General features: G+C 45.4%; 1 protein-coding gene across 1 annotated transcript in view; it reads left to right on the forward strand.

The window, feature by feature from the left end:
- Positions 1–9,790: 9,790 nt before the first annotated feature.
- The window catches only part of CYRIA (CYFIP related Rac1 interactor A), an 89,957-nt gene continuing 74,554 nt past the window's right edge, over positions 9,791–25,193 (forward strand). Inside the window, exon 1 of the mRNA XM_053925132.1 lies at positions 9,791–9,898. The gene's annotated coding sequence lies outside the window, so the exon portion shown is untranslated. The remainder of the gene's footprint in view (positions 9,899–25,193) is intronic.

Genomic DNA, 25,193 nt, shown 5'->3' on the forward strand with positions numbered 1-25,193 from the left:
CAAGAGGAATAACAAACAACCCTGGAGACAATAGAATAATTCTTAAAAAATTGTAAAACAATTATTTTTAATTGTTTGCAGAGATAGAGGAATAAATATTAATAGAAATCACAATGTAAGTAAAGGTCGATATGAGAAAAGAAAAATAAATTCTAGAAATGTAAGGCATTAAGTAACTCATGACACCCCCAAGCATAGAGATGATGCATTCTTTTCAAGTACACAAGGAACATTTCTGACAATTAACTATGTATTAAGACACACATGAAAATGTGCTCCTGGACCAAAAAGCAAGTGTAAGTAAAATAAACAAAATAAATATATTTTTTTAAGAAAATCAAGCTGGAGACTTCCACTCTCCAGTTCAATACGTACAGAACTTGGAAGTCTTCACTCCCATCCTTACCATAAGAAAAAAAGCTGAACAAACTACAAAGCAACAACTTTTCAGAGATGCAGCATTGAACCGAGGTCACAGGGCCTAAGAATTGGAGAGACAAGAGGCTGTGGAGAGTCACAGGTTACCAGAAATAGGAGCCACATGTGGAGCCTGGTAGAAACACTTACAGGGTAATTGACTAACTGCTGGAGACTAAATGAGGACAAGCTTGAGAGATAGGAACCTGGGGGGGGGGGGCTGGCCTTAGGCAGCACCCACCCCTTATGGGAGCTTTACCTTTAGGAGCCCCACCAGGTTATCAAGATAAAGATTAAAGAAATAGCCCTACTCAACCTTTAACATTTTCTGCTGAAAGTCCTTCTTGCAGACTAGGTTGCATGCCTGTTGCTGAGTTCTGTAACATGCTTCTGGTACTATCAGGCGATTTCTTACATATTTTATGTCTATCTCCCACCTGCGCAGTAAGTCTACAAGAGCATCCTTCCTGCTATCCCGAGCAACTATCAGAGTGTCTGGCCTATAGTAAGTGCTGAGTAAAGCATCAAATACATAAAAATACAAAATTTGTCCTAACTTCAATGATGTTTGGTAGGAGAAAAATAAGGGCCAAAGAAAACCTGACCACCTGGATGAAATCAGCTTCCAATCGCTGCACATGACACTTTGGCAATAAACAAAAGTGAAATATTCTGCTACGTTTCTGCTGCTGCATGAAGTAACGATTTTTCATTTAGTTCCTCACAGTCTTTCCACATCTGTCATTTCATGTGACTCTCTCAAAATTCCTCTCTGGTGGGTATTTATTACCCAAGGTGAACAAATGAAAACGTTGAAGCAAGAGAAGTTGATGGACCTTCCCCAAATGATACAACAAAGAAAGCAAGCTGTTTCTACCAGCCAGGATTCAGGGCAAGCTCCTCCCCCCAGACCACTCTGCCTGTTTAGAATGACACTTTCTGAGTCTCAAATCCAGACTTGTCCTCATCCGCTACTTACACTCATCCCTCTTGGGGACAAGACCCAGTGTAGGCCAAGTGCACCGTTTCAGGATCTATGAGAAATTGTGGAGGAAACTGGATCGTTATGTTCAGAGGATCAGCATCCTAGATACACAACAGGCTGAAAATGCTCAAATCAGGAGGTGGGTGCAGATTTGCTCAGCGTCAGGAAGAGAAAAGAACATAGCTTGACACCCTGCGTTCAGGTGCTAACCTGCCACATGACCTTGGGAAATCACCCGGCCTCTCTGGGCCTCCGTGTCTCCATCTGTCAAATGAGCACATTGGACTAGATTATCTTTGAGATTTTATTTATTATTTTCTAGGGAGAGGGGAATGTAGGGGGAAAGAGAGGAAGAGAAACGTCAATGTGAGAGAGAAACATCAATCAGTTGCCTCTGGCATGTGTCCCAAATGGGGACCTGGACCACAACCCAGGCACGTGCCCTGACCAGGAATCAAACCAGCAACCTTTTGCTTTGTAGGACAAGGCCCAACCCACTGACCCACACCAGCCAGGGCTGCTCTGAGATTCTTTAAATATCTTGAAATGTCTAAATATGTGTAATAAAAGATAATGTGTCAATTATTTCTTAAAAACCATATTAAGTACATTCACGGAAGCCTGTATACAGATGAAATGTGGAAATCAGAAAATTCGCTGTATTTATGTGTGACAACATAAAAATCATTGTATTTTCTAAAATCTTCCATTTCCTCTGAACAGATGGGAAGCAGTGTGATGGAGTTTATTGGCTGAAGCAGCTGCCATCTGAGCAGTCACGCCATATGAGTGACACTAATGAGACAGGTGAAATATTCAAGAGCCCAAGACTCTCCCCAAGACGTCACTGCAGCTCGAGCAGGGTCGTCTGGGGCATGCCTGAGAGTTAGTCTGCAGCTCTAAAAATAGAGCGTGCGATAATATTTTTATAATGATGGTGACCATTATTTATAGCTTGCCCCACCCTCCCAGGCAAAGGCCCAAGAGGAAGAACAAAAAGATGCTTAGTATAATTAGAACAAAGAAAATGTAGAGGTGTTGGCATATGAGAAAAGGAAGCATTTCGGCAACAGAAGACGAGAACTGTTTGTTGGATTTGATTAATAATCACTAATGTGGATTTTATTTTAAGATCACACAATTAGAAAAGCACATTGTGACAGTTTTGTTTTATTCACCACAAGGGAAAAAAGGACCCTGGAATTGCTCTTCTGTTAAAAAGTTCCTGTGTTCCTCTTCCAGGCTTGATTATTTTTTATTTTTCCAGAAATACCCTGAAAGGGCAGTTTTTCTACTCTCTGGATCTGAGGGGTTCAGTTTAACTCAGATCGACTCAGTGGGTGTTTCCTATGTGGACAGTAGATTGTCAAGCACTGGGAGCACAGGCATCTTAGATATATGTATACACACATATATATATACTTATACATATGTACATATGCATAATTTTACATACATAGTACAAAACCCCCCTAAATTCCAGGAGCTCAGGCAGTGACGGGCAGAATTAAAACACTGTGAGATAAAGTGCTTGAGGTACTGGGCTTGAGAATACTGAGGATCAGAATTCAGAAATGACTTTGCTACAAGGTGGTATTTCTCCAACCTGTGAGGATAAGTTGGAGTTTATCCATTTGATAATGAGTGGGGAGTGGCATTCTGGGAAGAGGAACTAGCAGGTACAAAAGGAGTGATATAATATATATTTTAATTATTTTATTGTTGTTCAATTACAGTTGTCTGCATTTTCAGGAGTGATATAATATTTTGAGTTACAGAATAAAAAGAAGTAAAAGAAAAACAACCAAGGAAATATTACAAATGGCCACGTGAGTTTCACAAAGAAGGTAAGATTTTGTGGTGAGGTGATGGGGAGCCCCTTGAAGGGTTTGGATAAAGGGGCCACCATGATAAGAGATGTCTCTTAAGGACACTGGGGCTCCAGGGTGGATGGTGGATTGGGCGGGCTAAATATGAAAGCAGGGGTTCCAGTCAGAAATAACTCAAAATGACTCAGGTGAGAACTCAAAGGTGTTGCTCTGTCTGCATAGTGGCTCAAGGGAGAACAACAAAAAGAAGATAAATGTGAATTCTAAATATATCAAAGTTACTGCATCACTACTCTTCCTTATTTCTGCAGTGATTAAAGAGTCAACATAATAGGTGCAACACTTAAAAGGGCCATTTATGTGATGGTCACATATAACAGTTTTGTTCATTTAAACATATTCATGTGTTACTAGCAGGACTTGTAAAAAAGCTCTATAGAGTCAACCATTCTGTTTGGTGGGAATTTTAACATTGTCTTAGTACCTAGTTGGGTTTTCAGCTCCCTAAATTGGATAAAATCACTGATAGCAAGAAAGAGAATCCTGGCCTATGCCTAAATCACCCTGCCTGCTTGATCGCTGATGCATTTCCTGAAGAGCAAAGGAAGGATTTGCAAAGAAAAGGAAGAAGATCAGGTGGTCCAAGGAATTCAGTGTTTGGCTCTAAATTCAAGGAGCCAAGGCACCTGTGTTTTATTTCTGTGGTTGTGGCTGAGACTCAGTTGATGACTTGAATAAGTTACATCAAGCCTTCATTTGCTTGGCTATAAAATGGGTATAGTCAGAAGTCACCCCTACTTACCTGTTTGTGATGCTGCCCAGATGACCAGGCTATGCCTATAAAATGCTCTCCGCCTTGACTCAGCCTCGCATGTGTGTCATTACTTTGTTGATCACGATTCTGGAGATGGCATAAGCTTTGTGGGTGGTGAGGCTGAGTCCCCGAGAGGGGCCGACTCATCTTGTCAAGATGCCCAAAAACGGATGCAATCAAAACTTTCTGGATTTACCTGGCCAGACAAAACTGAGGTTAACTAACCAATGAAAAAGTATCAGAGGGTTTGGACTAAGAAGTGCGTAGAAGTCATACAAAGATATCTTGCCAATTAGAGAAGGAAAGAGGAGGGAGAATGAAAGTAGAGATAATTATACATAATTAAAAGCACCTTTTAAATTTGGTAGCTAGTTACATCAGGCACCATGCTCAGTATTTAGTTATTCATATGTGCCCATTCATGACCTCATTCACATTTCTCTCTGGCACACAGTAGGCACTCAGTAAACATCAGTTGCATAAACAGCCTTTATGGGAAGTCCTAGTTTTATATGTATAAAATGAATGAGACAACAAAGTGCAAGGTTGAGAAAGCTGCCTGAAGTCATACTGCTGTCGGTGAGGAACAGGGCTCAGGTTTAAATCTTGACCTCACTGCAAAGCTCCTGCATGGTCCCTGTGACTTCCTTGCCTCCAATTGTCCACTTCCCTTCCCTCTGGCCACTCTGCACTCCATCACCAGTGCCCCCTTTCAGTTCCTGGGCTATGTCATTTTTTCTCATGATTGGCCATTCGACTGTTTTCTTTTAGATCCTTCAAATTTATTGCCCCCTCTTCTCTTTGGGGACAATGGGTGGATGGTGCTGTTCACAACTCTACTCCTCTTGGAAGCCCCCGTCTGCAGTACCCAGATGTGCCACACGTGAGGGATGGACTCCGCCCAGAATGTGTCTTGCATTGAAAGGCAGGGCTGTTCTCAAATAACTGAGAGGAACCAAATCAGGTCCTGACATTGACATGAGAGAAGAACCAGCCACATTTTGGTACTTTATTATTATAAATGTGTAAGTCGTTCGGAAATTCTCTAAAGAAATGCAAGTCTGGATTGCATTGCATGGTGCACTCATTCAATTGGTGTTTATTGAGCATTAGTATTTTTTATGTATCAGGGCTCTTAGAGGTGCTGGGGAGAGGCAAAGGCCAGTAAAGCACAGGTTCTGGCCACAGAGAGTTCATAGCCCAGTCTGGAGGCACATGGAGTCAGCATTTATTATTTGCAGATTCTATATTTGCAAATCCACCTACTCACTAAAATGTATTAGTAACATCAAAGTTAATACCCTGGCAACTCTCTGTGTCACTTGCCAATGTGTACCATACAGCAAAAGACTTGAGTCATCGATATGCATATTCCTAGCTGAGGTTAGTTTAAGGAGAATTCTGCCTTGTTTCAGCTCTCATACTGTGAAGAGTCATGCTTTTTGTTATCTATTTAGTGCTGTGTTTTCCACGTTTGTGGGCTTTATGTTGTTGATTTCATTGTTTAAAGTGGCCCGCAAGCATAATGCTGAACTGCTGTGTGGTGTTTCTAAGTATAAGAAGGCTGTGTGATGTGTCCTGTGGAGAATATGCCTGTGTTAGACAAACTTATACAAGTTCCAAAGTTACATGAGTTAAAGTGCTGCTGGCTGTGAGTTCAATGTTAATGAAGCAACAATGTATATTAAGTAAGGTATGTGTTTTAATTTTTTTAACAGAAACACATAAAACAAGGTTGTGTACTGATCAGTCGATGAAAATGCTGTGAGCAGAGGCTCACAGGAACCTAACCCTTTATTTGCCTTAGGAGCAATGTTTCACTATTTGCTAGCTCAGTGTTCCTGATAACTGCATAAAACACAGCTATTGGGAATAAAAACAATCAACCACGTATAATCTGATGTGATCAGTATGGCCTAGTGAGTGCAACGGCAAAGGTGTGAAGGCAAAGGTGTGGAAGCTTACAGGGAAGAACAGTTGGCACAGCCTTGGAGAGTTGAAGAGGGAATTAAAGAAGGGTTGCTTTTGAGCTGGGAGTTTTAAAAAGGAGTAGCAATTTAATGAATAGGTCGAGGTGAAAGTCCATTTAAGGCCTAGGAGAACCATGCTCCAAGAAAGCACGGTCTGAAAGACCTTGACAATCTCAGTAACTGAAGAAAAGATTGAAGTCAGATCTCGTAAGTCATAGGCTCCAATTCAGCCACAGGCAAGGATTTTCAGCCATTACCAAGTTTCTCTACAGAGTTTGGGCTGTGATTTTTGCAACAAGTGTGCAGCATGTCAGCTGTGAAAATTGGCTCAATATTCATAATCAAATCTATTATGCTCCCTCTGAAGCCTGGCCATGTTTCCTTAGAAACCCCTAGTTACATAAAGGAACTCTGGCCTGTAATTGGCAAGAAAATCCACCACCTTTGGAAGCCATTATAGTAATGCCAGAGGGAAAGCTCTGTAGGGTTCCTGGGGGAACTAGTGAACCAGGAGTTCAAAACAAGAACTCCTTCCTGCAGAGCAGCAAGCAGAGAGCCCTGAAGGGCTTCATGACACAGAATCCTGCAGCTTCCACCTAAGTCCTCATCTATGAAACGACCCAACAGTAGCAAATCTGAAATGAGCACTTTTGCATGCCCAGTATTATTCCAGGCGTGCGTGCGCACACAGGTTCCTTCTTTCACAGCTACAGCACGGTTTACATCAGCCTGCACATCAACCTTCTAAGACAAGTTTTATGACTCCCAGTTTATGGAAGAGAAACCTGAAACTCCAAAGGCTTAAGTCACTTCTCTTACATAGCTAGTGAGTGGCATGCTCAACTTTGATTCCAAATCCAGTCGGGGTTTTCTCTGTGTCTCAGAGAAGGTCCTGGGCCTCAAGCAACCTGCATATACCATGAATAAGTAGCTCATATTGTCAGTCTTACAGGAATTCAGAGGAAAGGAGTGTGAGGCTTCATTAGCAGTGAGATGGGCTGTCTTTAATAGCTGGGGATGGGGAGGAAGCTGTTTGAGGAGCCTATGTAGGAGCAAAGGTACAGAAGCAGAAATGACCTTTTGAAGAACAAGGGGACTTATGCTGAGATAGGGCAAACATCCCACCTGCCCCAGGATGGACCTCTGTGGATGGAGAGGAGCCCTGGAAGGGATCAGCTCTCATTGCTTTGCCTCCAGAGTGGATGCCCATCTTTCATGATCCTATCATTTGAATATTCAAAAATATTATCAGGGACTGATTTGTGCCAAATATTATTCTCAGCGGGGGATGCTTTTCAAACATGAGGGAGCTGAACCTGGCCCATGGAGGGCAGCCCTTGGGCGACAATGGTAGTATTCTTCTGATTATACTCACTGCAGCCTCCTTTCTTCATCTATCTCTGGCCCCCAAGTTCCCTTGGCCTGTCATCATTCTCTTTATTGGAGTCTCCAGTCAAGGCTGCCCAGTCCCTGGAAGCTTCCAGGGTCAAGTACAGCCTTCTCAGGCTGGTGTTTCAGTTCTCCAATCTCAACCTCACTTTGTCCAGTCCATCTGGTACTGCAGCCACACCGGACCCTATGTCCCTCTACCTGGAGTGTCCTTGACCTTGTATCTTACCTATGGAAGTCTAGGTTATCCCTCAGGGTTTCGCCTAGAAGAGTCTGCTCCTGATTTCCCCCCATCACAATGAATTCCCTCTTGTGCTGGGACCACACAGCCAAAATCTCCTTTACTCTGTTTCCTGTTCTGCCTTGTCGTAAACTGGGTTGGCAACCTGTCTGTATACTCCTCAAGGCTGGGGACACATGTCCATCATTTAGTACAGCACCTGGCACTTTGCCAAAGCTCAAGAAATCTCTTTTCAAAAAATCAAAATACATAAATGATGAGGAAGCCCTTGAAATTAGAATAGTTCAGTTTTAATTTAACTAGATATTAAGGTTCATTTTAGCAAATGTACGCTGTGAACAAAAACCATCTGAAATTGTATCCCAACCTACCTGCCCCCTCAATGAGAGTTTAATTTCACTGTAATCTTTATTATACTAACCTCTAACCTTGTTATTAGTATTACTGATGAAGTTGAAAGACTATTTCATCTGATTATTGTGTCTTAGGAAACACTTAATTATTAAATCCCACACCGGTAATTAGAAACCCTATTATTCCACAATGGGCTAGGCAACACCATGCAGGTATCCCTCAATTACTGAAACAGAAGCTGTCTTTACTTGTGTGGAAATGAAATTCTATATATCACATAGTCTCGTCTCACCAACTTAAGTTGTATTATTAGAGACAGGTAGGTGTAAAGTCAGGAGTCCTTTGGTCTGAAATGACAGTGCTTTATGGGGTGAATGGCGTCTGTGGCTGATTTGTTCTTGCTTTTTCTAGAGCCTGACCAGGTTCAACGTGGACGGAACAAGTTAGACATTCTGGTGTGTATGCGTGTGGAGGTGGGACGAGGAGAATTTTCTAATAAAGCCACCCCAGAATAAAGTGGGCCGTCTTTGCAGGAGGTGGCAGCAGTGGCCAGGCCAAGCTTGAGGGGCCTGGGCAGCACAAATGAAGAATGGGGAAGTGTTTATTCTGATTGTGAGAACCCCTACCAGTGGGGAGACTATTTCATTCTAGCTAGACTGTGCCCTCCTGGCTCCTGTCTGAATTCTTGCCAAAACCCTGAGCAGAAGACATGGTAGGCAGCTCATGGAAGCTTTTCAGACCCATGGGTTGCCAGTCTCAAGGAGGCTGGGGTGGCATTAAGTTCTACATGGGGACACTGGAGCTCAGAAAGAAGAGGGACTTGACCAAGGTCTCCTGAAGCTGCCTGCACTCCCAGATCTGCCTGCCTTATGCCACCAAACCCTCACACTGCTGCAATGCCACAGCTCCAGGCACCTGGCTTGGCCCATTGTCTGGGGTCAGTCAGTGTTTCACGATGCTCTAGCTGATGGACTGGAAAAGGAAGCAGGAGAAGCCCAGCCTTCAGGCGCGCCCCCCCCCCCCCCCCCCCCCCCCCCCGCCCCAGGAGCGCTGACTCACAGCCTGTTTGGCACTGTTGCAGCCCTCTCTGGTTTCCTGAATCTCTCTCTTTAATGCAAAAAGCCTCCGTGGCAGATGTTTTAAAACAATGACCGTGACAATGACACTGTAGTCCCCTGCCTTTCCCTTGCATCACAGAATATTTGAAAGTGTTTTTGTAGACTTGAGTCTTCAGGGTGATTATATTCGGCCGAAGCATTTGTGAAGACTTTTCTGGTGGTCTCATCAGACATCAGCGACCTCCCCCCCCCCCCCCCCCCCCCCCCGGCCCCCGCCCAGGGCTGAGAACCTGTTCGGGGTGAGAGCCGAGAGGCTGGGTTCAGAATCCAAAATAATTTGATAATGGGTTGCCAAGGTCTGACTGCGCACATGGGCGCTAATTTGAGGGTGGGTGTGAATCTAGGAATTGATAGCAGGGTCTTTCCTGTGTTTTTCTTTCCTTCTTTCTCTCTTTTTTTTTTTTTTTTTTGGAGGGGAATAATGGGTGTGGGAGAATCTGATGTGTAGAAATAAATAGCTAGAGTAGATCCCGACTTCCTCTGGGAGAGCGAAACCCAGTGGCCAAGGCTGAGAGAAGGGCAGGGGTTACTGCGTGCGGACGTGGTCAGCACTCGCTGCTGGGCACCCAGGAGACCCGGCCGTGTGACCAAGGGGGTGGAGATCCCCAGGGGCCAGGGCGGGGCGGCCGCGGCGGGCTGGGCTGGGGGCGGGCCGGGGCGGGGCGGGGCGGGGCGGGGCTCCAGCACCGTCTCGCAGGCTGCAGCGGCCGGGAGAGGCTTTCACAGCGCGGCGGCTGGGGCAGCGGCGGACTGGCGGCCGAGCAGGGCGGCGGTGGCTCCGGTGAGCGCGGGGCGGGCGCGGCGGGACGCGGCCGGGGTCTCCAGGAAAGTGGGCTCGTGAGGCGCCTGATGAACCCTGCCACCCTTCCCCAGCTCCCGACTCCCCTGCAGCCTTGGGAAAGGGAGGGAGAGAGAGTCCAGCACCCAATCCTTTAGCCCTGCTCCTTCGATCTCCATCCGGACGGCGGTCTCTGTGCCCCAGTGCCCCTTCTCCCCAAGACAGCCTCCTGATTATGCTCCAGATCACTCCCTTCGCCCTCACTCATTCCCCTCCCACTCCTCAACCCCCAGGTATCATCAGCTCCAAGGCCATTCTTTTAGGAGACCCCAGCCCTCTGCTTCCCCTTTCCCATCAGGAGAGACCTGAATTCCCACCAATCCCTACCGCCTCAGAGACAGGGACCAGCCCCCATCAGCGCCTGCACACCTGGGCCCTTCTGCTGCCACCTGCCTGGGAGATTCTTAGCCAGGCAGCAGGCTGCTGTGCCTAGGATCCAGGCCGCCTTGCTGCCTCCTCCCTTCTCCCCTCCCAGTCTGCAGAAAGGGACTGACTTTGTGGATCCTGAGCTCAGAATAATTCTACCCACTTCCCAAAAGGCTGGTCCCAGGCCAGCCATGGTGTTGGTGGAGACACCTGTCTTGCCTGCCAGCCAGCTGAAGGACCTAGAAGCCTCTGTCAAAATGCGCCAACTGGTCCCTGGGTCCTCCTCCAAGCTGCCCTGACTTACTTGCCAGTAGCCCCAGACACCAGGACCAAGAACTTCGGCATTTAAGACCTCCAAAGCTATTTGCCGACCCCACTCCAGACCCCCAGCATTTCCTCAGCCTCTGTGCTGAAAGTACAGGGTTCAGCAGAGATGAGACCACAGTTCTGGGCCTGGTCTCCCCTCCCACAGCCTTGTTTTCCCCACCTGCTCCCTGGGGAACTCAGAGCAGGGTTACAGGGCTGATATTTGGGGCCTGAGTCTCCCCCACAGATCCGGGGCCCTCCTTCCTTTCCCTGTTTGAAACTTCCCCCCTTTCACTGGTCACTGTCACTCTGGTTGGGCCTGGACCGTCTGCACAGCACTGAGTCCCCAGGGCACAGAGAGTGGGGCTGGCACCGTGCTGGGCTGGGACCAGTGCTGGACCGAAATGAGGAGGGTGGCTGCCAGCCAGGTCAGGCTGGGCAACTGGGCTGGGATGGGGTGGGCAGGGCTTCCCCTGAGCTCCTAGTAGGGTCTGGGGGCTTGCTTTGCTGTGGAGAGAGGAGGTAGAGAGCAGGGGCTGTTTTTCCTGCATGCTTCCGACTGTCTTGTGTTGCTATGGTGACAGTTTTGCCTCCCTTCCTCCTTCTGACTCTTCTGGGAGCTGGTTTTTATTGGTCTGTTGTCCTGTCTTTTATGGCTTTAATTTCTCCTTTCTACTTGCTCTGAAATAAACAGTCATAAACATGGGCACTGGGCCCAGGCTGGGGGCTGGCAGAACCTCACCTCACCCTGGCCCTGCGCTCCTGTGAGTGAGGGAAAAATAGGGCAAAGAGGTGGGGACAGAACTGCCCACACTCCCTCCTGCCCCCAGGTCTGCGGAGAGGGCATCAGCATGGCACCACAGTCCCAGGCACACAGTGGGTCGCATCCTGCCTTGGGGCTAATAATAGATTTCAAGTGCGGTAGAGGAGCTCACTGGTGTTATTTCCTTTCATCTTTATGACAGCCTTGTAGGGTAGGGGCTCCCCCCACTTTGCAGAATGAGCTGTTTCCCTAAGGTCACACTGATTTCAGCACACAGTGCTCAGTTTCTGCTAAATGAATGGATCGGTGATGGAGCTGGCATCTCTCTGGCTTTCCACCTTGTGGGCCTGTTTCCTGGTCCTGCTCCCAGAGGGTCAGCAAAGCCCCCGAAAACTGTGGTTGCGGGAGGCTCCTGGAGAAGTGACTCCCAGTTTCTTCGCCCCTCACTGTGCTGTTGGACTCCCACAGAGACCAGCTGCCAGGGAGCTGCCTGTCAGATCCCTTGACCCCAAGTTGGGACCCAAGTTGAGAGGAGAGTGAAGCCACTTGTGACTTCCTGTTTTTCCTCAGCATTGAGAAGCATTCAGTTTGCTTTTACTAGATGCAACCGGATGAGTCAGGGACACTGAGAGCTGATCAGTCCCTCCCAAGCCAGCCCTCCGTTCACAGTGCACCAGGCCACAGGGTCACCCACTGTCCACTGTCAGTGACACTCTCCCAAAAAGCTACCTCTTCTCTTCTCTTCTCTTTTATGTTTCCCTTCATCTCACACTCTGTCCTTTCCCACTCCCCCCTTTTCTCCCTTCACATTGCCTATGCTCCGTCCGGGCTTGTTAATAATAAGCTGAAAAGGCATTAGGGTAACATGGAAAGACCAGAGAAACAGAAGCCTCAAGGTCAAATATCGGCCGTGAGGAAGTTCTTTCACTTGTATGGGCCTCAGTTTCGGCCTTTAAAATGGGGTTGACAGCATCTGTCCTAAAGGCCACATTGGCGTGTTCTTGGAGGACGGAATGGAGCAGCTTAGAGAGAGTGCTTTGAAAGGCTGAATGCCTGAAGAACCCATAATGTTCTCCCTCTGTCGGGAGGCCTCACTGTTACAGGGACCCTGAACCACTGCTGAGAGATTGAGAGCTGATGTAGGAATTATTAGCTGTAAAATCTCCGGCTGGAGGCATCCTTGAGTCATTTTGTCCAGCCTTGATACTGAATTTGTTTCTTTATGCATGTGCCTTAGATTAATTGAGCATCTACTTGGTACCAAATCTAGTTTTGGGAATTGAGGATTAAAGAAATGAATACGGTTCCTGTTCAAAGCATGCAGTCTGGTGGTGAAGATGGACATGGGAAGAGAGCCTTGCAATTGGTCCATTCAGAGAGGTGGCGTGATGAGGGAAGAGGCAGGGTGATGGGGGCCCCAGAGATGGTGACTTGACCAAGTCTCCCTTTAGGTTGAATCAGGCAGCCTGTGCTTTGTGGTGGAAATACAGCAGTCCTGCCCCTGCCCACTTGGCAAGCCCTCCTCTGGCCCTCAAAGCGATGGGCTGATCGCCGCAGAACTCCTCATTCAGCTCTGTGAGCAGGGACAGGAGAGGCAGGCAGGGAGCCAGCCCTGCCTTCCTCACTGAGTTTTGACTCACCCATTCGCAGTAGCCTTTGGTTCCTATTTCATCTCGGTCAAAATCCTTTCTTAGGGGCCACACGGCGACTGGAGAGAGAGTGGATTTGAGTTCAGACTCTCCTACTGTTAGGTCCTAGCTGTGAGACTGAAAGAATAACCTCTCTGAGCCTCAATGCTTGTATCTGTAAAATGGTAATAATAGTCCTCGCTTTCTAAGAAGTAAATGGTCTTATGTATTTATAGGGTCTGGCATGGTGCCCACCTCGTAGTAGATGTGCTGTTATTTAGTTCTATCGATTAGAAAAACTAATTTCAGTTACTGGGCCTCTGGGTCCTCTTAGAAACGTGGCGGGAAGCTCTTTGGACTAGTTCTGGCATTCGGAGATCCATTTATTATCTGGGAAGGTTAAAAATCCCCCATGCTCAGGTTCCGTGCACTGCTGGTTACTCTTTGCATTATTTATCTCTTACCAGATAAGCTGTGTTCTACAACACCAGGACACTGTGCAAATCACCAACGCCTTTGTTTTCTCAGAGAGGAACAAATTGGAAATGGCAACAAATGCCCTGAGTTTCAGAAACATGTTACTCTCTGTGAGAATGAAATAATTCGATGTAATTTCATGTGTTTATTTTTGCTTTTGTTGCCTTTGCTTTGGTGTCAAATCTAAAAACACACCACCAAGATGCATGTCAGAGGGCTTACTGCCTCCTTTGTTCTAGAAATTTTGTGGTTTGGGGTGTTCATGTTCAAGTTGTTAATGCATTTTGAGTTAATTCTTGTGTGTGATGTAAGATTGTGGTCCAGTATCATTCTTTTTGCATGTGTCCAGTTTTCCAACACCATTTATTGAAGAGACTGTCCTTGCCCCTTTGTATATTTGTGGTTCCTCCATCAAAAAAATGCTTTAAAATAAGCTCCATATTTTTTATTCTGGGCATGTTTAGCTTCCTTTTTTTTTTAAGTGACCATATATGTGTATTTACATTTTTTTTCAAATTGTCAGTACCCCTTCTTGGCATGAGTGTCATCACCCCTTAGGAAACCGGGAAAGGTGAGGTCGCTTGCACAGAATCCAGCCGTCAGCAAGTGGCAGGGCCAGAATTTAAACCGGGTCCTGCTCGCTCTTTGTGCCCTTGCCCACAGTCTTGTCATTTCCCTGGCTGGCGTGTCGGTGACCTAAAATAATTGTATTCGAAGAGTGCGAGCTGATTTTAACGGGGCTGGAACTGGTCAGTGTGGTAACTCAGACTCGTAGAGGATATTTAGAGACTTTATTAGGGTTCTGCTCTCAGCCCAGCATTCAGGGGGCTTTCTGCAGTTGGCTGAGGCTTCTTTTCTAGAAGTGATGAGTGGAAGAGGAGGCTGACGTGTCTGAGTGAGGAGGAAGTGTTTGATGATGCTGGAAGTAGCGTTCTCTGCACAAGTGTGGCTTGCTGGCTTGTGGCTGAAATAAAGTGAACTGATTGCATGACGAACGTGTGGAGGGAAGGCACGGCAGGGACGTTCCAGGGACATAGGGAGGGAAGCCTTCAAGAAGGCCAGAAAGTAGGGGTGGTTGGCTCCTCGAGTACAAGGGCGATTTGGACTCAGGCAGTTTAACTCCCGTCTAGGAAAGTGGAGGTACTGAAAAGCAATTACAGAATTGCTTGCTAACCTTTCTCAGGGAACTCGGAAGCCTGACTGGCCTGGTTTAAGCAGCCCATTGCCCCGGCGACTCCAGGTGCTGCGTCTGCCAGCAGTGAGCTTACCAGGTCCACCGTGGCAATGCAGAGAGATGCGTTTCTATTTGCAATTATCTCAGGCCTGCATCTGGTGTCTGCTTATTTAATGACTTCCCTTTATAATAAAAGTCCTATATGGCATGGGTAATTAGATCTTTAAAATGAAACTGGGGAATGCAGTGTCCCCTGAGAGTTGGACTGCAGTTTTATGATGGATCAAGCATAAAAATGAGATCAGTCACTCATTCATTTGACACGTGTGTGTAGGGTGGCTTCTTAACCCTGTGCTGCACGAGATAGGACACCGCAATCAATAAGGTGTTGTCCCTGCCCACAGGTAGCTGCCACTGCACAGGGAGGCAGAGGAGGAAACGGGGATCCAGGTGGAGCTTGGCCGGTGTCACACAGAGTGCAGTGTGCCAGGGGAACAGGGGGAATCCGGAAATGTAATTGTCCCCACTCGGTGCGGCCCAGCCCATCTTCTTCCCCGCGGGTGTTAATCTGTGGAGTGCCTGAATTATACCTGACAAGTTTCGGGGAGGGGTGGCCTGGGACAGGGAAGCATGTGGCCTGAACCATGAATGACTCAGGATGGGCTCTGCTCCTCACCGCTGTGGTGGGAGAGGAGCAGGTCTCTGTGCTTCAGTTTCACTGTTGAAGGTTGGATTTCATAACTTACAAGGGCCCCTCCACATTGGGCCTATGGTTCTAATAAGCCCTTGCACTCCTTTCCCCGAGTGACAGGTGAAGAAGCAGAAGCTGGCAGCCTCTGACTGTCAGCTGGGTTGCCGAGACAGAGGTGGGGATGGGGACAGCCAAGTGTGCTTGCAAAGCCTTCTCTCTAAGTGCGGAGAAGTCTTGCTTTCCCTCCCAGAATGGGAACCGCGCTCTTGTCGCTCTTGTCGAGCATCTAATAAATGACTGGAAGTCAAGCTAATGACAAAGTGGGGGACAAAAGGGATGAAGGAGCTCAGCAGAGGTGGGGGAGTGAGTCACCAGCTTCCTGCCATGGTCCAGGGCCTCCACTGTCACGGTCACTGAGGGCTTGACCTCACGGATGCCTTGGTTACTTCAGTGTGCTCTTGTTGCAAGTTAATGTCCTTGAAAACAATCATCAGGCTTCATGATTTCCAGGTTTTAGAATAAATGAAAATGTAGAATCATTTTAGGATTGTGAGGAAGAATGATAAACACACAACTGTTTCAACACACTGGTCAAGCACTCACTTTCCCACTGGCAACCAAATGCACCTTCTTGCAGCGATGGCATGACATCCCAGGTGCTTGGAGTAAAGAGGTCGAGTGCTGGGTCCCCTAGAGGGGGAGAGCAGACAGAGAGGCGGAGAGGGCCCAGGGTCTTACACCCACACTGCCCCCAGGCAAGCAGCCTGAGCTTTGGCCAGCCATCCTTCTCCGGGTCTTGTGTCCCCTGGGTCTTTGCAGGCAGCACTGTCTCTGAGCCATGTGGGCATGAACAGTGGGAATAAGAGACATTTACTAGCCACTTCTAGCAGTCTTCTGCGGAGCTTTGGAAATAGACATTATCCCCGTTCTGTGGGTGAGGAAACTGAAGTCCAGAGGTGTTAAGGAACTCGCGTAATGTCACCTCATTAGGAAGGGTGCGTGGTGGCCAGTATCTGAAACCACGTCTGGGTAGCCCTCAGCCTGATCGTTCTCTGCCACCCGCACTAGCAATAGAGCTGTGCACGCGTGAGGAACGTGGAATTAGCAAGCATGTATCTTGGGTAAAATTCTTATCTCAAAGAGCTAGATGTGCCTGCACACCTTAAAATTGGAAAGAATAATAATAATAAAATAAAATATAGCTGTGTTTTAAGCTTCCCTGTGGCCGGCTTTGGCCAGATGTGCTTTGAGGGCATCCTCTGCTCAGCTCGCTTCACTGGAGAATGCCATCCGGCAGAATTGAGCGGAGGCTGTGGTGTGCGTGGCATGTGGCCTGGCTGAGCTGAGAAGCCCACTGATCGAGGCAGGTTGTGTAGAACTTATTTTTCATACCCCTCCCTGGGACAGCGGGAGGTCATAGGAACACAGGGACAGCTGGTCTCAGCTTACAGAATGGCAGACTCCTATGTTGTCAAAGCTGGAAGAACAACTTTAGTCTAATTTCTCTATGTTATAGAAACTGAGGTCAAGAAAAAGATAGATAGATAGATAGACAGACAGACAGACAGGCAGGCAGACAGGCCGACAGGCCGACAGGCTGAGAGAAACCAAAATCAAAGGCTTTTTCAAGTCTGGGACAGAACTCAGCCTTATAAAAGCTACAGCTGGACTCTAACTCTTTGAAATCTGGAGAGGTGAACTGTGATAGAACTTCTGTGAAAATACCCCAGGGCTACAGGGTGCTCTGAAAGCAAACAGAAAACAGAGCTGACTTGGAATCCTGCCTCCCCCTGGGGCAAATTCTTCAGGCTTGTGAACCGAAGTTAATAATTGTGGCTCAGGAGGAATATTGCAAAGAATAAGTTAAACGCATCTCAGTCTTTCTTTTTGCCTAATTTTTGAAGAAAACGTGTTTGAGAAGTGGTTGCCGGCTCCTTTAGCCTCCTCCTCATTTGTTGTTCCTGGTAGAAAATGGCAGGGAACCTGTCCTTTCTCTGATAGATACAGGGCTGTGTTGCCCATGGCAAAGGCCGCCATACCCACTGCTCCGCACTTACAGCCTGGGTGTGAGCCTTCATTTCATACTTCGGATGAGCTTGGGTATGATGGTTATTGGAGTGTAGCAAGGATAATGATTCCGGTCAGCGTGCGGCACTGCACTGACTGTATGATCGATCTTTTTCTTACTGTGTAAGTGTGTGTGTGTGTGTGTGTGTGTGTGTTTTCTGGAGTGTTGCGGTTTCAAATCTGGGCCCGTGAGTCCTTCAGAATTAAATGGGATCGTAAACTATTTTCTGACTTTCCCTCTTTAATAAGTCCAAAATCCAAAATGCTCTGAACATTTAAAGTGTTTTTCATAGCTCATTTGGAGGCAGAAGCTGGCCTGATTGTACACAAAACCATTTACAGGCAAACCTTGGAGATATTGTGGGTTCACTTCCAGAGCGTCTGAATAAAACAAGTATCGCAATAAGGGGAGTCACACAAAATTTTCAATTACTGTAGTCTATCAAGTGTGCGATAACCTTATGTCTAAAAGAAGGTGCATATATTTCAAAAAACACTTTATTTCTAAAAAAGAGTAACCATCACCTGGCCTTCAGTGAATTGTAATCTTTTCCCTGGTGGAGGGTCTTGTCTTAGTGTTGATTGCTGCCCACTGATGGGGTGGTGGTTGCCAAAAATTGGGGTGTCTGTGGTGATTTCTTTCCTCTTTTTTATTTTTGGCAATTTTTAAAAATAAGATGATAATGAAATTTGCCTCGTTGATTGACGCTTTCTTTTACAAAAAATTTCTCTGTGGCATGTGATCCTGTTTGATAACATTTTACCTTCAGTAGAACTTCTTGCAAAACTGGAACCAGTCCTTTCAAACCACTGCATTATCAATTACCTTTTTGCAATATTCTAAATTCTTTGTTATCATTTCAGCAATCTTCACAGGATCTTCACCAAGAGTAGATTTCATCGCAAGAAACCACTTTTCTCTGTTCATCCATAAGAAGCAATTGCTTATCCTTTAAAGTTTTATCATGAGATTGTAATTCAGTCACACATCCAGGCTCCACTTCTAATTCTACTTCTCTTGCTATTTCCATCACATCTGCAGTTACTTCCGTCACTAAAAACTGGATTTCTCAAAGTCACCCAGAGGGTTGGAATCCACTTCCAACCCCCTGTGAATGTTGATGTTTTATCTCTTCCCATGAATCACAAGCACTTTTAATGGCAGTAGAATGGTGAATTCTTTCCAGAAGGTTTTCAATTTACTTTGCCCAGATCCATCAGAGGAATGGCAGTCTATGGAAGTGATAGCCTTATGAAACATATGTCTTAAATAACAAGACTTGAAACCAAAATTACTCTTTGATCCATGGGCTGCAGAGTGGATGTTGTGTTAGCAGGCATAGAAACAACATTAATCTCATTGTACACCGCCATCAGAGCTTTTGGGTGACCAGGTACATTGTTAATGAGCAGCAATGTTTTAAAAGGAAACTGTTTTTCTGAGCAGTAGTTCTCAACAGTGGCTTAAAGTATTTAGTAAACCATGTGGTAAATAGATGTCCTGCCCCCTGAGCTTTGTTGTTCCACTTATCGAGCACAAGCAGAATGAGTTTAGTATAATTCTTAAGGGCCCTAACATCTTCAGAATAGTAAATGAGCATTGGCTTCAACATAAAGTCACTAGTTGCACTAGCCTTTAACAAGAGCGTCAGCCTGTTCTTTAAGCTTTGAAGCAGGCATTGATGTTTCCTATCTAGCTATGATAGTCTGAGATGACACCTTCATCCAGTATAAGGCCAATTTTTCATCTATATTGAAAATATATTGTTTTGTGTAGCTACCTTCATTAATTGTCTTAGCTAAATCTTCTGAATAACATGCTGCAGCTTCTACAGCAAGCACTTGCGGCTTCACCTTGCGCTCTTGATGTTATGGAGATAAGTTCTTACCTTAAACCTCATGAACTAACCTCTGCTAGCTTCATTTAAAAAATCGTTTAAATATATTTTATTGATTATTCTATTACAGTTGTCCCAATTTTCCCCCTTTGCCCCCACCTCTGCCCAGTACCCCCCTTCCCTCCAGCAGTCTCCCCTTAGTTCATGTCCATGGGTCATGCATATAAGTTCTTTGGCTTCTCCATGTCTTATACTATTCTTGACATCTCCCTCTCTATTTTGTACCTACCATTTATGCTTCTTAACCCCTGCATCTTTTCCTCCATTCTCCCCATTCCATTTCCCAGCTGATAACCCTCCAAATGATCTCCGTATCTATGATTCTGTTCCTGTTCTGGTTGTTTGCTTAGTTTTTTTTTGTTTTTGTTTTTGTTTTTTTAGATTCAGTTGTTGATAGATGTTCATAGATTTGATCTTCTTCTTTTTCTTAGATAAGTCCTTTAACATTTCATGTAATAATGTCTTGGTGTTAATGAACTACTTTTGCTTTTCTTTGTCTGGGAAGCACTTTATCTGCTCTTCCACTCTAAATGGTAGCTTTGCTGAATAGAGTAATCTAGATTGTAGGTCCTTGCTTTTCATCACTTTGAATACTTCTTGCCAGTCCCTTCTTGCCTGCAAAGTTTCTTTTGAGAAATCAGCTGATAGTTTTATGGGAACTCCTTTGTAGGTAACTCTCTGCTATTCTCTTGCTGCTTTTAAGATTTTCTCTTTATCTTTAACCTTTGGCATTTTAATTATGTTGAGTGTTGGTGTCCAACTTGTTTGGGACTCTTTGTGCTTCCTTGATTTGTTGTCTATTTCCTTCACCAAATGAGGGAAGTCTTCTTTCATTATTTTTTCAAATAAGTTTTCAATTTCTTGCTCTTCCTCTTCTCCTTCTGGCACCCCTATGATTTGGATGTTCATATGTTTAAAGTTGTCCCAGAGGTTCCTAAGCCTATCCTCGTTTTTTAGAATTCGTTTTCTTCCTACTGTTCTGATTGAATGCTTTATTCTTCCTTGTGTTCCAAACCGTTGATTTGATTCTTGGCTTCACCCTCTCCACTGTTGGTTCCCTGTAAATTTTTCTTTATTTCACTTAGTATAACCTTCATTTCTATCTTTCTGTTGTTGTCATACTCGATGAGTTCTTTGAGCATCCTGATCACCAGTGTTTTGAACTCTGCATCTGATAGGTTGGTTATTTCTGTTTTGTTTAGTTCCTTTTCAGGGTTTTTTTTTCTGTTCTTTAATTTGGGCCATATTTCTTTGTCTCCTCAATTCAGCAGCCTCCCTGTGTTTGTTTCTGTGTATTAGGTAGAGCTGCTTTGACTCCCTGTAAAAGTCACCAGTAAATTGTGTGGGGTGTAGCCTTAGGTAATTACCAGGGTAGGGCAGCCTACTTCACCACTTTGTGGCTCTGTGTGGCGAGAGGGCTTGGAGAGGGGACAGTGCTGCTGCAGCTCGTTTTTCTGACAGTTCTGGTTAATATTTGTTTTGAGCAATAGTTGTAATTCTCTCTGTGGTTGTGTGAAGGGGTGAAGTGCTTCTACCTACACCTCCATCTTGACCGGAAATCCTTTTTTTTTTTTTTACCCCGCAGCTTCCTCACCTCTCTCAGCCTTCACAGTATTGAAGAGAGTTAGAGCCTTGCTCTGGATTAAGTTTAGGAGAGTGTTGTGGCTGGTTTGATCTTCTCTCCAGACCACTAAAACTTTTTCCTTATCAGTAACAAGGCTCTTTTGCTTTCTTATCATCCCTGATTCACTGGAGTAGCTTTTAATTTCCTTCAAGAATTTTTCCTTTGCATTGGCAACTTGACTAATTGGTGCAAGAGGCTTACCTCTCATCCTATCTCAGCTTTCAACATGCCTCCCTCACTAAGTTTAATCATTTCTAGCTTTTGATTTACAGTGAGAGATATGCAATTTTTCCTTTTACTTGAATCCTCTGAGGCTATGGTAGGGTTGTTCATTGGCCTACTTTCAAAATTATTGTGTCTCTGGGAATAGGGAGGCCCAAGCAGAGGGAAAGAGACTGGGGAACAGCTGGTTGGTGGAACAGTCAGAACACATACAGCATTTATCGATTAAGTTTGCCATTGTATGTGGGCACAGTTTGTTGCACCCCAAAACAATTACAAAGGTAGCATCAAAGATCATGGGTCACCATAACAAATATAACAATAATGAACAAGTTTAAAATATTGTAAGAATTGCCAAAACATGAAACAGAGCCGTGGGGTTACCACATACCTTCAAATTTGTAAAAAAAACGTAATATCTGAGAAATGCAATAAAGGGCAGTACAATAGAAACGGGTAGGTCTCTATGCTTTTTATTTATCCCTCTTGGGATGAGAAGTGTTCGTGAGATGAGTGCCCCAGACTGCCGGGGGTGTATGTAACATGCTATATTTATTAAATTACCTTTCTAAACTCTGAAAGTTTCTGACATACATCTGAGCAATTCTTACAATATTTTTTAATAATTTAAAATAGAATTATTATTTTAAATAAAAATAATAAGCCCATGGGCATTGGGAAGGCAAGGGTGGGGCCCTTGAGTCTCCTGTCTCTGGATACTCGATGGTATGGTGACCTGCTTTCCCTTAGTGCTCTTCAAAAGCCAGTTGTACATCTCATCAGTTTACATGATAGGAAGTGAATTAAATGACCGTGCTTGGCTGCAAAACAATAGCAACAACAACAACAACAACAAAAGACTTAAAATCCTGGGCTCCAAAATTTCATTGGGACAAAGTATGTGTCCTGAAGGAATTTTTTAAAAATTCCTTAGAACTAAAAATGAGCTGGGAATTTTTGATCTAGTGTGGCTTATGGTCAGGTTACATCAGTGTCCTTTGGGGGGAAGGTATTATAGAAGGGAGTTTTTAAATCTTACTCATCATTTTCGCCCCGTGAGGAGGAACCAGGGCTTGTAGCATGGGCATGGGGAAGTGAAACGCCCTGCAGATCGTGAGAAGGTCTTGGTTCTTATCTTGGGCCTGTTCTTGATTTGTTGAGCGAGCTTGGGCATGTTGTTTCCCTTCTCTGGGCCCCTAGGAACTCTGGGTCTAAGTAAATGAATTCTTTCTTTTTCTCTCTCTCTGAGGGTCTAGGAGCCTGAGGCTGGGGGCCCCACAGGACTGTGAAACGTGCTGAGCAACCTGCCTGCCTGCATTCTTATAGCTTCTGTCCAGCCTCCGGGCAGACTGGAGGGATGTAGAAAGGCTTCCATGTGTTCTGCCTTCTGAACATTCCTTTCCTTCTCACAACACTGATCTTCTGATGCCTTAGGCTGATTTGTGCTGGATTCATTTTGGCCCCAGCACCTCCATGAATGCCCAGCGAGGACTCACTGTGTAACCAAGCTTTTCAGTGTGCCCGGCTGATGATGACCATCGCCAGAGCTATGTATTATCAGGGCTGTATTTAAGGTGTGCCGGCATTGTTGAGGGATGTCAGGATGGACAGTGAACGTTTCCTGGGTAGAGCATAGGACCAAAGCAAGATGTCCCCAAGGAAATGGAACAGACCCTTGTCATTCCCTGTGTCTTTGTGGGTTAGGTATTGAAATGTAGAACAGCCCTTGATGGTGTGGCTCAGTTGGTTGGAGCATGTTGTTGGAGCATCATCCCATACACCAAAAGGCTGGGGGTTCAAATCCTGGTCAGAATGCACACATAGGTTGCGAGTTTGATCCCCAATTGGAGTGCATACAGGAGGCAACCAGTAGGTGTTTCTCTCTCATATCAATGTCTCTCTCTCTCTCTCTCCCTTCCTCTTTCTCTTAAATCAATAAACTTATTTAAAAAAAAAAGAAATGTAGAACATTTAGGTAAAGGGGAGTAGAGACCGACAGCCTTCTCTCTCTATCTCATTCTCTCTTTCATTCTTTTGTCTTTTGACTTTATGCTTAATGCACCATCATCCTGGCTGCCAGCTAGAAAGTGGACCATTTCCTCCAGAATCTCAGGAGGCTTAGAAAGCCAGTGGGCCTGCCTCTCTGAGCACCTGCCCTGCCCCACTAGGAGGTTCTCACTCAGCAGTGCCCATGATGGGAACCAGGGGCCTGACCACAGAGAGGGGGTTTCCACGATGGAGAAGTGACCTTGAATTTCAGGATCCTGAAGGCCTTCAGTTCACACAGACCATTGGAGCCACTCAGGAGTTGTAAATGTGCTTGACACCGGGACACCCTGAGATGAGGACACCTCTGAGGATGGCTGGTCCTTACCAGAGAGAGACCTGGCCCGCTGTGTGTGTGTGAGCCTGTGTGACTACATGTGCATGTGTGTCTTGGGGGTCCTTCAGATCCTGGCAGGTGCTGCCAAGGTCAAGGCCCTGCCAGTTGCCCTCTGAACAAGGCTGTGCCTCAGCCTTGTGTTCAGAAATGGAACTAATCACTGTGCCACAGGGCTGAGGGACCTCTCGGACCACCCGGAAAGACAATTCCCCAGAAAGGCCGTTCTACCCCATGACTCTCCCCTATTTTTTTCCCTCCCACTCAACCACCTGTGTGTCAAAGGCCCTATCCCTCTGTTCCTTCACTGTTTTCATGCGGTGACCTGCTAGTGAGGTTGTGGGTTGTGTAAATTTATCTGCTCAACCTCAAATTCAGGAAATAATTTGAGTAGCTCATATAAACTAAAATAACTACAGTGTGCTTGCTGTTCTGTGGTATATGCACATGAGTTATTTTTTTCGACCTAGTGACTCACAGGTTACCTACTAGAGACATGGCCTCTAATTTTTCAAAGCATGCCCAAATTTTTAATCATCTTAATAATAATGAATTATGCTCATTAGCACTGATTTATTCTATTTTGCTAGTCTGTTTGTACACATTTTTTACCGTACAGATAACCTTGCAAGGTAGATATATTTATTTCTCTTTTGAAGATAAAGACACTGAAGCTAAGTAAGTTTTAAAACTTGCTTTAAGACAGAGGAACATAAATGGCCCAGGATTTTGGTTCAGGTCAGCCTGGCTCACAAAGTCCTGTGCTTCCCCACACACCACACAGTTCACACTGCTTCCAGGCCACAGTGGTTTTCTCTTCTCTTCTTTATTCCTTTTTCGAAAATAAAATATTTTTTCCAGCTATAAGTCTACTTAAGCCTCAGAAAATACAATCATAGCTGGATTTCTCTGCCTTATTCCAGAATGGAGTCCCATGGCTCTTCCTACTTTAAGGTAAACTTCATGCAAATAATAAATTTCCATTTAACCAACTTTTACCACGTACTTCTAAAGTGCCAGACATTGTTTTAGAAACTTTCAATGTGCCATTTAATGGGAGAAGGTGTTATGAACTTCATTGTACAGGGAGCCAAACTAAGACTGAGAGATGCAATTATTTACCCAAAGGTGAATAGCATATGAAAAGTTGTGGCTTGCTTTGGGAATTAACAATTCAGAGTATAGTTCTGTATGTTGCTGGGGCTTTTGCCTTTGGCCTAGGGCCAAAGCACCCCGTTTTGAACTGCAAGGTCAAGTCCTGCTGACACACACAGCTCGCACCCTCATTGTGCCTGGCTTCCTCTGTCTCTGTCTGCTGCAGTAAGAACTCAGTCTGATGGTCATGGAGAAAAGCACAGTTCCTCTTGTCTTTTTCTATCTTGCATCAGCCTATACCATTCTTGGCTCATTTTAGTTGGCCCAAACTCCTATTTTAGTTTTATGGCTCATCAGAGACTTACCAATATTATGCATGAGCTTCATATTACAGAAGAGAAAATAGTCGTGTGATTTACCCAAGATGACACATGAGGTACACATTCTCTTTCCAAAACAGTCTTTTTTTTTTTTTTATCCAAACATATCCTTGAGATTCACTTCTGGTATTACATTCTCTTGGAAACCTCCCCTAACTCCCCACCAA

Source organism: Desmodus rotundus, chromosome 5 (genome assembly GCF_022682495.2).
Source record: "Desmodus rotundus isolate HL8 chromosome 5, HLdesRot8A.1, whole genome shotgun sequence".
Lineage (NCBI taxonomy): Eukaryota > Metazoa > Chordata > Mammalia > Chiroptera > Phyllostomidae > Desmodus > Desmodus rotundus.